The following is a 13,715-nucleotide window of genomic DNA, read 5'->3' as shown; positions in this document are numbered from 1 at the left end:
AAGACAGTTAGGCCTAAACACTCTAATGTTTTCCTTTGCTAATGTTTCCCCCGTCCGTCCGTCGGCTGTCAGTTATGTCGATGACTGTGTACACACCACACGTCAATCACCGACACCGGAAGTCCCATGACCGTCACAGCCCTAGTTGTATGCTTGAGTTTGTTCAAGAGAGGCTTTGACGCCAGATTTTAGCAGATCTTGCTTTAGTTTTCCTCAGCCTGTGTTTTGTTTCTCTCTCCTTTTCCTGTTAGATGGTGATGCTGCTTCTCTCCAGAGGAGCCAACATTAATGCTTTTGACAAGAAGGACCGCCGAGCAATCCACTGGGCTGCTTACATGGGTAATGAGTTGACCACATCATTTACATTCTGACTAATGTCCTTATCCCAGTGAGTGAATGAATTGGCTGTGTGTTAGCCTCACAGCTCAGCTGTATGGTCCACCTCTAGTGTGTTATTATGTCAGAATGATGGACTAAGTATGTTGATAAGATGTAGGTTTTCAATTGTACTAACACGATGTAGGTATTGCTAATGGTGCTGTGTACCACTGTAAACTAACCTCTCTCTCCCTCTATATCTCTGACTATCTCTCTGTCTCTCTCCATCTGTCTGTCTCTCTCTCCATCTCTGTTTCTCTCTTTGTCTCTCTTTTCCCCCCCATAGGGCACATTGAGGTGGTGAAACTGCTGGCCTCTCATGGATCAGAGGTGTCCTGTAAAGACAAGAAGGCCTACACCCCTCTCCACTCTGCAGCCTCCAGCGGCATGATCAGCGTGGTCAAGTACCTCCTGGACCTTAGTCAATGCATACATACACCTCCCCACATTCAACTGTGTAGTCACTGTTCAATTACAACTCCACGAAAAGACAGAGCTCTAGTGTGTTCGAGAATGATTTCCTTCAAGTAATGAAGAGATGGAGGTTGGGCCAGGGGGTTGAGATCAGTGGGTTGGGACAAGTGTGTTGGGACCAGTGGGTTGGGACCAGTGGGTTGGTACCAGGGGATTGGGGTCAGGGGGTTGGGACCAGGGGGGTTTCATAACCAAGTAATGAAGAGATGGAGGTTGGGCCAGGGGGTTGGGACCAGTGGGTTGGGACCAGTGGGTTGGGACAAGTGTGTTGGGACCAGGGGGTTGGGACCAGGGGGTTGGGACCAGGGGGTTGGGACCAGTGTGTTGGGACCAGTGTGTTGGGACCAGTGTGTTGGGACCAGTGTGTTGGGACCAGGGGGTTGGGACCAGGGGGTTGGGACCAGGGGGTTGGGACCAGGGGGTTGGGACCAGTGTGTTTTCATAACCAAGTAATGAAGAGATGGAGATTGGATCCAGAGGGTTGGATCCAGGAGGTTGGAGCCAGTGGGTTGGGACCCAGTGTGTCGGGACACAGTGTGTTGGGTCAGGGGTTTTTCCTAACCAAGTGACCTGATCAGGAATGTATTGTCTCTCTCTCTATCAACATGTTAAATGTGCAACCAGAGGAAAAGAAACTCTGGACCACCTTTAGTCCATACACAAAGATGCATACAAAGCTCTCCCTCACCCTCCATTTGGCTAATCTGACCATATTTCTATCCTCCGGATTCCTGCTTACAAGCAACAATTAAAGCAGGAAGCACCAGTGACTAGATCAATAAAAAAGTGGTCAGATGAGGCAGATGCTAAACTACAGGACTGTTTTGCTAGCACAGACTGGAATATTTTCCGGGATTCTTCCGATGGCATTGAGGATTACACCACATCAGTCACTGGCTTCATCAATAAGTGCATCGATGACGTCATCCCCACAGTGACTATACGTACATAACCCAACCAGAAGTCATGGATTACAGGCAAAATCCGACCTGAGCTAAAAGGGTAGAGCTGCCGCTTTCAAGGAGCGGGACTCTAACCTGGAAGCTTATAAGAAATCCCGCTATGCCCTCCGACGAACCATCAACCAGGTAAAGCGTCAATACAGGACAAAGATCACATCATACTACACCGGCTCCGATGCTGGTCGGATGTGGCAGGGCTTGCAAACTATTACAGACTACAAAGGGAAGCACAGCCGAGAGCAGCCCAGTGACACGAGCCTACCAGACGAGCTAAATTATTTATATGCTCGCTTCGAAGCAAGTAACACTGTAACATGCATGAGAGCACCAGCTGTTCCGGACTACTGTGTGATCACATTCTCCGCAGCTGATGTGAGTAAGACCTTTAAACAGGTCAACATTCACAAGGCCACAGGGCCAAACGGATTACCAGGATGTGTACCCGAGCATGCGCTGACCAACTGGCAAGCGTCTTCACTGACATTTTCAACCTCTCCCTGTCTGAGTCTGTAATACCAACATGTTTCAAGCATTGCACCATAGTCCCTGTGCCCAAGAAGACTAAGGTAACCTGCCTAAATAGCTACCGACCCGTAGCACTCACGTCTGTGTTTCTGAAAGGCTGGTCATGGCTCACATCAACACCATTATCCTAGAAACCCAAAACCTACTCCAATTTGCATACCGCCCCAACAGATCCACAGATGATGCAATCTCTATTGCACTCCACACTGCCCTTTCACACCTGGACAAAAGGAACACCTATGTGAGAATGCTATTCATTGACTACAGCTCAGCGTTCAACACCATAGTGCACTCAAAGCTCATCACTGTCAATCAATCAAATGTATTTATAAAGCCCTTCTTACATCAACTGATGTCACAAAGTGCTGTACAGAAACCCAGCCTAAAACCCCAAACAGCAAGCAGTGCAGGTGTAGAAGCACGGTAGCTAGGACAAACTCCCTAGGAAGGCCAAAACCTAGGAAGAAACCTAGAGAGGAACCAGGCTATGAGGGGTGGCCAGTCCTCTTCTGGCTGTGCCGGGTGGAGATTATAACAGAACATGGGCAAGATGTTCAAATGTTCATAGATGACCAGCAGGGTCAGATAATAATAATCACAGTGGTTGTAGAGGGTGAAACAGGTCAGCACCTCAGGAGTAAATGTCAGTTGGCTTTTCATAGCCGATCATTCAGAGTATCTCTACCGCTTCTGCTGTCTCTAGAGAGTTGAAAACAGCAGGTCTGGGACAAGGTAGCACGTCCAGTGAACAGGTCGGGGTTCCATAGCCGCAGGCCGAACAGTTGAGACTGGAGCAGCAGCACGGCCAGGTGGCCTGGGGACAGCAAGGAGTCATCAGGCCAGGTAGTCTTGAGGCATGTCCTCCTCCGAGAGAGAGAGAAACAGAGAGAATTAGAGAGCATACTTAAATTCACACAGGACACCGGATAAGACAGGAGAAATAAACCAGATATAACAGACTGACTCTAGCCCCCCGACACAAACTACTGCAGCATAAATACTGGAGGCTGAGACAGGAGGGGTCGGGAAACACTGTGGCCCCATCCGACGATACCCCCGGACAGGGCCAAACAGGCAGGATATAACCCCACCCACTTTGCCAAAGCACAGCCCCCACACCACTAGAGGGATAGCTTCAACCACCAACTTACTATCCTGAGACAAGGCCGAGTATCTCCAGTATCTCCAATCTCCAGTGGGTGCGCAGGAGGGGGTAGATCCAGAATTTTGGGAATCCTGTAGAAAGGAGATCGCATCTCTTCCCTCCACGACCTCCGGGAAACCTTGAAGTCTCAAATTCGAGTGCCTTTGGAAATGTTCATAATAATCAAATTTCTCCTCGAGTTTAGCGATGGAGTCTTCCAACTTCTTGTATTTTTGGTCCACTTCCTCACGGACGTCCAGGATGGCAGCCTGGTGGTCAGCATGGTCTTTTTCTAACTTTGTCACTCGTCCATTTGTGACTTTATGGTCTTCGTGGAGTTTATCGACCAGTACATCAATTTTGCTGAGGGGTTCAGAAAGTGTCTCTTGGATTTATTTTTGTTATACCCTTGTCCATCTCCATTCTGAACCATGCTGGTGCTTCTTCCCGAGCTAGCATCCGCCGAGGCCGATGAAGGGCTGTCAGAGAGGGGCATTTTTCCATGCCTCGTCTGAGGCTTTGACATATTTGGCATATTTTGTTTTGGCGATACAATAAATGTTTTAACTTCCAACGCACTATTAACGAACAGTTTAACAATGTCAAAATGCCTTAAAACTGTTTGAAAGTTCGAGGACACTACGCAGATGCGTCTTGTTAGAGCTTCGCCATTGGCGGAAGTCTCTCTCATATCATCATTCTTAACAGTCATCGTCCAACAAGTCTTCTACTGTTGTTCTTCTCCATTTCATGCACAACACATTGGAGGGACACTTCACATATGTAGTGGGTGTACTTTCCATGTTACAGTATTTCCTTTATAACATTTATAATGACTACATAACTAACAAAACAACATTAGTGTTCTTTAGATCACCTCTGACCATTCCCCACGTTTTATGTTAGATATATTATTCCAGTAGTTGCTTCTGAACGTGTTAGAATTTCGTCGGGAAAAAGTATTCTTGAAACAAAGCAAAAGGGCGTCAGTTGTTAACCCCCACCAGTTCCCTCCTCCCCCCTCTGTGGGTGAGAGGGGGCGGCAGCGTAGCCTAGTGGTTAGAGCGTTGGACTAGTAACCGAAAGGTTGCAAGATCGAATCCCCGAGCTGACAAGGTACAAATCTGTCGTTCTGCCCCTGAACAAGGCAGTTAACCTACTGTTCCTAGGCCGTCAATGAAACGAAGAATTTGTTCTTAACTGACTTGCCTAGTTAAATAAAGGTTAAAAAAAGAAGGGATCTTGTTGAAGTCATTCATTGCAAACCTGATCTGACCTATTTGGATCCTCACAGGACAGTCTGTAATCCCGACATATTTCAAGCTGACTACCATTGTCCGTGTTCCCAAGAACTCCAAGGTAACCTGTCTGTAGCATTCACATCTGTGCTTTGAAAGTCTGGTCATGACCACATCAACACAATCATCCCAGACACCCTGTACCCACTCCAATTTGCATATCTCCCCAACAGATCCACAGATGAAGCAATCTCAATTAAGAGGGGAAATAACTATGTGAGAATGCTGTTCATAGACTACCGCCCAGCGTTCAACACCATAGTCCGCTCCAAGCTAGGGACCTTGGGACTGAAGACCTCCTTTCCAGAGAATCTACCAATTTTCCCAATGATAAGTAAAGTCCGTTTGGCCTACCTTTCCCAATGATAAGTAAAGGCCATTTGGCCTACCTTTCCCAATGATAAGTAAAGGCCGTTTGGCCTACCTTTCCCAATGATAAGTAAAGGCCGTTTGGCCTACCTTTCCCAATGATGAGTAAAGGCCGTTTGGCCTACCTTTCCCAATGATGAGTAAAGGTCGTTTGGCCTACCTTTCCCAATGATGAGTAAAGGCCGTTTGGCCTACCTTTCCCAATGATAAGTAAACTTGAGTGTATGCATTATAGATATGGGCTTCATAGAAAGTGTTACAAAGTGTTCTCTGTTCATCTTATCCATCCAGGTTTGGCCGGGGTAGGCCGTCATCGTAAATAATAATTTGTTCTTAACTGACTTGCCTAGTTAAATGAACGTTAAATAAAATAAAAAATATATGAAGTGCTTCACTATAAATACGTTTGACTATGTGGTTTGAAGTACTTTACCATTATCTTGCACAAACAGTAAGACTACTATAGACAGAAATCAATGCAGTAATGTTTTATTAAATAAAGGCTCTGATTAAAATAGTAATAAAATCAGGCATTTGGCTAATTCTTCTTCCCAAAAGCTCCTCTGAATGGTTTGGAGACGGCTCTGGAGATAGCTCGTAACACCCTGACTAAGAGAGGGTGTTTACGGGACTGGGACTCCTGGGGAGCAGGGGCCAGTGTGGTTGTCAGGTCCTCCTTGGGTGGGGAAGTGGATGGAACCTCTGGAACCTCACACCCAGCATCTGTGATAAGAATATTTCATAATCAGAAAATGAACGTGTGTGTTTGTCTGTCTGTCTGCCTGTCTATCCGTCTGTCTGTCCGCCTGTATCTGTAGTCACCGTTTTAACAAGCTGGCCATAGGGTGATACATCAATATGACATTATCGATGCTTATCACTTACTCTGTGAAATACGAGTCTCTCTGAGACGTTTGGTAGGCAGCGCATCCTGTTCAGGGTGGCTCTTCGTTTCCCCTTTTGTCTTGAACAGCTGTTGACAAAACACATCAGGACAACTGAGCCTGTGTAAAATATATGGTATGCATCCCTAAAGGCACCCTATTGGCTACGTAAGGCACTACTTTTGACAAGGGCCCATAGTGCTCTGGTCAAAAGTATTGCACTATATAGGGAATAGGGTGCAATTTGGGACACAGGCATTGACTCTCTCCCATGTGTATTAGGATTGTATTACAGCGGCCTCACTCAACCTCCTAAAGACAATGACAACAGCATTGTTCTAATGCTGAGAGACATTAGGTTTAGTTTAGTGAATCTGTAGGGTACATTTCAGGCCTGCCTTACAGAGGTAATCTCAAAACACTGAGCCCCCTACCTTCATCCTGATCTTTGGAATCGTGCCAATTTTGGGTAGGAAGCGCCACTTCCTGTTCTTCTTAGTCTCTTCCCCTCTGGCAGAGGGAAGGCGGGCCATGCCGTCAGCCTTTACATCAGCCGGGCTAAGGCCCCTGGCAGGGAATTCCTCAGTAGCATTAAGGTCAGCCACAACGCCATGAGTGATGTCACTTGCGGCATTGCTGGTGTCTAAGTAAGAAGAGCAAGCTGGTGTGACTGACCTGGGTACAATAACTGGGAGAAGAGGACGCAACAATGGAAAGCAGTCACTGCGTTCCAAAAGACATTCTCTTCCCTTTATAGTGCACTACTTTTGAACAGGGCCCATAGGGTCTGGCTCTGGTCAAAAGTAGTGCACTAAACATGGAAGAAGGTCCCATTTTGGAAACAACCAGCAAAGTTCACATCATAAAACGCAATGTATTGAGCATCATGTTACAATGAAGTCCTATGCAGATGAAAAGAGGTACTTTCACTTACCACCCTCCATTGCAGACTTGGACAGATCAGTCAGACTGTCCATCACCATGTCTGTCATCAACTTGATGACCTGATCCAAAACCCTGTCAGCAGTGGGTGGCATAGGCCTACCCAAACACTGCCCCAGGAGTCTGCTAACAGAAGTGTGGGCAAAGCTGTAAACGAGCTCTGACGCATCGTCCTTTGACAGCTTCCTCAGTGCTGGATTTGGCAGCGCTGGTTGAGAGAGGCTTCTATGGCCAGTCATGGATTGAAGCTGGCGGCTTATGGTTATCTCCTGAATGAGACCATGGACCTTTGCGATCAGGTTGCCAGACGCATCTTGAAGGGCTTCAATTGACAGAAGCCTATCCAGATTTTCTTCTGCTGAAGTCATCTCTGGGTCGTCTGTCTTCAATGTGTCCATTATAGTTTTCACTATGATACTGGTGTCAGATATGTTCATTTCTTGTTGGCTCACAAGCGCTGACTGTGAACCTGTCTTGTCCATTGCATTAGAGGTATGGCATTCTGTCCTTGTGATCTCATCGGCAGCGCTCATGTCAGGCAACAGGTCAAGGCTCTCCAGTAGAGAGTCTAACATGTTAGTGGCTATCAGACACTCCTCACTTGCATTCTGCCCAACAGATGAACTCTCAGAGTTGGCCAATCTGCACTTGATCACATTTAGGATCAAGCTGAGTGTCTTCTTTGCAGTTTTGCCTAAGCCTTCTTGGCTGAATGCCACTGTTCCGTCTTGTAGAGCCACAAGAGGGTCACAACTTCCACTCAATCCACAACCATGGAGAGGAGAGGCTCTCTTCAAACTGGTGTCGCTCACAACTGACATACTCCTGGTGGGCAGACTGACATCCTCACTGCATGTGTCAATTACATGGTGGTCTGTGGAGGAGCCACTCGAAGACACAAGGGCTTTAAACCTCTTAGTCAAACTGACTTTTGAAAATGGCTTCTCACTTCTCACAGACGGAGGGCGGCTCCTGTCCTTAACAGGAGCAGTGTCAGGGGACTTCGAACATCTGAGTGTCTCCACAGGGGTGAAGTCCAGCACATCTTTGGCTGTGGTGACTGACACGGGTGGAAAAGACAAAAAGACGTTCAGTCTATCCTTTACTCTGTGGTACATGATTTGAGCAGCAAAAAATGAGTTGTCAAAGACACCTCTGGGATTGAGTTGGGACTGCAGCTTTTTCTCTCCTAGTGGGAAGGAGTCTGCGTCCTCCACTGTGTACTGGGATACACTTTCAAGGTCTTGCATGATCATTTTCAATATATCTTCAGTTGTAGAAACCACATGGTGTGAGAAGGTGATGCTAGGCAGCATGCTCTGTGGCAAAAAACAGTTGGCTTCGCTAGCAGCTCTGAGAATGGCCTCACGCACAATCTCTGTGGCCTTAGCTCGGAACTCAGCACTGTGAAAGCTCTGGATGGAAATGTTAGAGGTTCTGCTGGCTGCACTACGAGATCGCGTGAGCGTGGCAATCTCGGCTGACGTCACGTCACTCGAAATGCTGAGGTCCTCCAATTTCAAAATTATCGAGTCCAACTTCTGGTTGAAGTCGAAGGACGCATTTGACGTGTTCTCCCCAACGGAAGCGAAGCGGTCTTCCTTTGAAGTCTCCAACCTCAGCACCGAGATCACCTGTTTGATGACCCCTTTAGTGCAGGTGTCGAGGGTGAGCTGGTGGGCTGAGGCTGAGGACATAGAAGAGGTATTACTGTCTGTCTTCTGTACAGGAGATACCTCCACAGTGGTCTCAGTTACAAGTAGTCCAGTGTCATAGAGCTCAATTTGCACAGGAGTATTTTTTCCCTCGGTGAGAAGGTGAGAGGTGAAAAGCTTCCTCAGTTTGTCCAAGGTTTTGGTATAAATCTTCTGGGAACCTGAACTCACTTCCACCCAGAACATTTTGCGACCTGATTTCGTACGCATGGAGGCCTTATTGACCTCAAATACCTCATGCAGGTCGGAAATAATTCCACCAAATAGATCAGAGGATGCTTCCTCAATATTCTCCGCGGAAACACAGACAGACAGAACTTCCGACAGTTTCCCACAAGTGTCGGTTTTATCCAGCACGCCAGTATATGTCACAGCTGCATCCTGAATGACCTGAGTGATGCATTGTTCAGCTTTGATGATATACTCCTCCACTGGTTGACCATGGAGGATGTCAACTTTATCAGCAGGGAGCACCTTCTGAATACTCACATTCTCCTCTGATGGGCGTGGACTGTTGAAGATAATGCTCTCAGTTACCATGTTAGAGGAGGCGAGAGATGAGTCGAGAAGCAAAGACCTGTATATTATCGAGGTGGACATCTCTGGGTGCTTTATCATAGCAGCCTCCTCCAAAATGGCCGACGGGCCCTGGAGGACATCAGAGATATCCATGTCCTCAATGGTCTCTACCAGAGACGATAGTAGGTCTCTGGCTGACAGGTTGGTAGGTCTCTGGCTCTCGAGCTCCGTTTTGATTGCTTGACAGACAGTTGCTGCAGCAACAGCAGAGCTACAACACAACTGCTTCAAGGTGGAGTCAGAAATAGATGATGACAGATCTGTCATGGACATGGTGGAGAGTTGACTCTCAGAGACAAAGGGTCTGAGTTTGACAGACACCTGTCTGACCAAGTCCCCAGCAAGAGCTCTCATATCTATTGCTCCACTAGCTGAGTTGTAGGAGCAGGCACTCTGTGGCCTTGACGGGCTCCTCCTATCCAAAAATCCTGTTATCCCAAAAACCTCAAGTACAAGATCCACAACATCGGATGACACTTCTGTCATTCTGTTGTTGGACAGAAATTGACTTGGATGAATGGTGCCTGCATTCAGAGTCCAGTCGCAAATAGAGTTGTCGGACTGACTCTGGACTAGTGGAACTAGACAGGTTTCACTTGGACCTTGACCAAAGAGTTCTGCCATTTTGAGCAGAACTGATCTTAAGACCTTTGACTTGGAAATGTTCAGCAGTGGGTCGTTGTTGGACAGTCTGGTGGACGGTCTGCTAGCCGATCTCTGAACAACTAGGCTTTGTACTTCTGCCGAAATGGCAGTGAGAAAATAGGTCAAGGGGCTGGTCGCTCGCCCCTTGTTTCCTCCGTTGGCTTTAGCCTTGAAGATGCTATCTATGATGATGACTATAACCTGTCCAGCCAGAGGACCCAATATGGCCTCAAGGTCCCTCTCTAACTCAAGGGGAGACTTGTGGCCATGCGCAATATGCTCTATGGCATGGGAATACATCTTAGCAGACACCATGCTTACCATCTCTTGGGCAAACTGCTGACTTGCTGAGATACTACCAGACAGCGGACCTAGAGTTCCCTGACTGAGACTTCGCATTAGCTCAGCCAATCTGGAGTTGAGAAGGTTCATAACCAACTCTACAATACCCATCATAAACCTGGTGTCCGTTGGTATTTTGACAGGTCTGTATTTCTCCCGTCTACTCCAACTGGACGACAGTACGATGTCACTCTGCGACTGGCCGCTCTGGACCATGTTGAAGACAGAATCCTCAGAGATTCCAAACACAGATCTCAGTGGTGCTGAGTGGGGTCTGTGTCTCATCTCTCTATCACCACCCTCAGGTGAGGAGACATATCGCTCTTCATCCTCACTCAGCAAGGAAGTCATGGACCTGCAGAAGGCACAACAGAAATGAATAGTACATGGTAACAAAATACAAAATATGATCCAAGAATTTGGAAGTATCTAAGTAGTATTTCTCACTAAGTGGATCTGGAATGGATATTTGTACCTATAACAAGGGACATGGGAATAATGTTTTTAGAAAGACCTACAAGAAGAGGAGGGGAAAGGGGTAAGTACCTATGAGAGGAGGGGAAAGGGGTAAGTACCTGTGAGAGGAGGGGATAGGGGTAGGTACCTGTGAAAGGAGGGGCTAGGGGTAGGTACCTGTGAAAAGAGGGGCTAGGGGTAGGTACCTGTGAGAGGAGGGGATAGGGGTAGGTAGCTGTGAGAGGAGGGGATCGGGGTAGGTACCTGTGAGAGGAGGGGATAGGGGTAGCTACCTGTGAGAGGGAAAAGGGGTAGGTACCTGTGAGAGGAGGGAAAAGGGGTAGGTACCTGTGAGAGGAGGGGATAGGGGTAGGTACCTATGAGAGGAGGGAAAAGGGGTAGGTACCTGTGAGAGGGAAAAGGGGTAGGTACCTGTGAGAGGAGGGAAAAGGGGTAGGTACCTGTGAGAGGAGGGGATAGGGGTAGGTACCTATGAGAGGAGGGGATAGGGGTAAGTACCTATGAGAGGAGGGGATAGGGTTAGGTACCTATGAGAGGAGGGGATAGGGGTAAGTACCTATGAGAGGAGGGGATAGGGGTAAGTACCTATGAGAGGAGGGGATAGGGTTAGGTACCTATGAGAGGAGGGGATAGGGTTAGGTACCTATGAGAGGAGGGGATAGGGGTAGGTACCTATGAGAGGAGGGGATAAGGATAAGTACCTATGAGAGGAGGGGATAGGGTTAGGTACCTATGAGAGGAGGGGATAAGGGTAAGTACCTGTGAGAGGAGGGGAAAGGGGTGGGAGTTCGTGTGCTGCAAGTGGTTCTAGAACTGGTGCGCCTACTGGGTCCTCCACTAAAGCTGAATCTGACGCTGCGGCCAAGAGAGGTCACTTCTCTTGCCTCATTACTTCCTGATCCAGAAGAGCTTGACGAATCAGAGAGCTCTATCTGCATGGTGAGGTCAAGGGCGGGAATGACCACAGTGGATGTAGACTCCATCACCCAATTTGTGATATCCATGCACCTGGCACTAAACTCATGTCTGCTCATCTGAAATGTTAAAAGACCATACAGAGTTAGTTTGTTAACGGAGCTGCACTGCTGCACCATGTGTTCACTCAAGCTAGTCAATTAAAGCAGTGGTTCAGGATGTTCCACAATGCTGGAAAGGGGGGCCTGAGTGAAAAAGTTTGGGAACCTCTGAATTAAAGGTCCTGCACGATTTCCACCAATAAGAGTTTGGAATGTTTGGTCCATCTTACCAACATGAACTACTTTAGAAGTGACTATAACTCACCCCGGCACGCATATTCTCACTCAGCAGATTCCAATGGCTGAAAAGTAAATAAATAAAGGTACGCAATTAAACTACATGACATTACCTCTATTCTCTTAGATTACGTTATGGATGGACCTCTACGGAACTAGGCCACATCCAAACATCCCTGATTGGTCATTTGGTCAGTTGAGTCCCTTGTATTTGCCCGAGACTCATCACCTCCTTCTCAAAACCCATTGGACGAGAAGGTCAAAAGGGAGGGCTTTCTCATCCAATGGGTTTTGAGAAGGAGGCGAGAAGAGAGGACGTGAGGAGTATGCAATTGAAATTGTCCTTATGGGTGCGTCCCAAATGGCCCCTATTCCTCAAATACTGAACTATTGTTGACCAAGGCTCTAATAGGGAACATATCTAGGGGATGCATGGGGAAGCCAAAGAGCAACTTACCCATCCTTCATGTCCTGCACAAAGGTGTGTAGGTCTGGGTAGCTTCTCTTTCCCCTGCTGAGGGTGAGGCTGGTCTGGGAGGCTGCAGCCTTGCGGGTCACGCTAGTGAAGGTCACCACTGCAGCCTGATGGGGACGACAGAAAGCAGACTTAGGCTGGAATTCAATCAAATTCGCCATAGCACTGTTAATGCAATGTCTGTTTACGAACTACTGTCTGCATGCACAAACAGAAATGTACACACACACTGTTATCTGGAAGCATTTACCTTTGCCACTCGTTCAGTCTCCTGGGATTGAGATGTCCCGGCTGTTTGTAGATCATCACTCTCCTACATCACACTCTCTCCTTCGACCTCCAGTGTCAGAGTTGATGTGGCTGTCTTCAGATCAACCTGATTCAACTCACTCTCACCTTTGGCCTCCTAGATTAGAAGACCTTTACTAGCTCAAGCTTTGAAAATTCATTTGTCATTTTAATCTTCAATGCGTCATTAAAACACAAAACACAATACATCATACCTCCTGTGACTGAGATGGGATGACAACGGCCTCGTCCAACTCACTCTCTCCTTCAACCTTCTGTGACTGAGACGTGCCATCTGTCTTCAGATCAGCCTCCTGCATCTCAATCTCTCCTTCAGCCTCTAGTGACAGAGTTTGGATATCTGTCTCTAGAACAGCCTCTTCCAACGTGGTCTGTCTCTCAACCTCTCTGTGATCTTTATCAGATCTAGATACAGAAAAAGGAATCTCTCTAAGGTCACTATAATGTGCTATAATGTGAGTGTGAGGATGTGTTCCAATTATAGAATTAGAATCATAGAAGTAGAATAGAATCATTCTAGAATTAGAATAGAATCACTCGAATTATATGGTTCCAATACTCTGAGATGACTCGGCCTATCCAGAGTTATATACAGTATTTAGAGAATTTGGCAAACTTTTAGAAAGGACTCCATGTTAGCGCCTTTGAGCCTTTCATTTACCCAATAAGTCAATTATAAAATAGATGTTCAGTTACATATTATTGTTTAAAATGTCAATATTGCGCATGGGGAGCCAGCTCTCATATGGATATCTTTGATTATACTGTGTCATATAATGTATACATATTGATGTAAATGCAACATAATGCAGATAGATGTTCCATCTCTCTAAATACATGGCTCTGGGCCTACCTCTCCATAGGACCTTTGACCTACTACAGAATCTGTATTTGTAGGCCTATGTTATCCTGTAACCAGTCACAAATGTGTCATTAGTGTAAAT

Source organism: Salvelinus namaycush, unplaced genomic scaffold, assembly GCF_016432855.1.
Source record: "Salvelinus namaycush isolate Seneca unplaced genomic scaffold, SaNama_1.0 Scaffold580, whole genome shotgun sequence".
Taxonomy (NCBI): domain Eukaryota; kingdom Metazoa; phylum Chordata; class Actinopteri; order Salmoniformes; family Salmonidae; genus Salvelinus; species Salvelinus namaycush.
Note: the sequence above shows the minus strand (reverse complement) of the source record.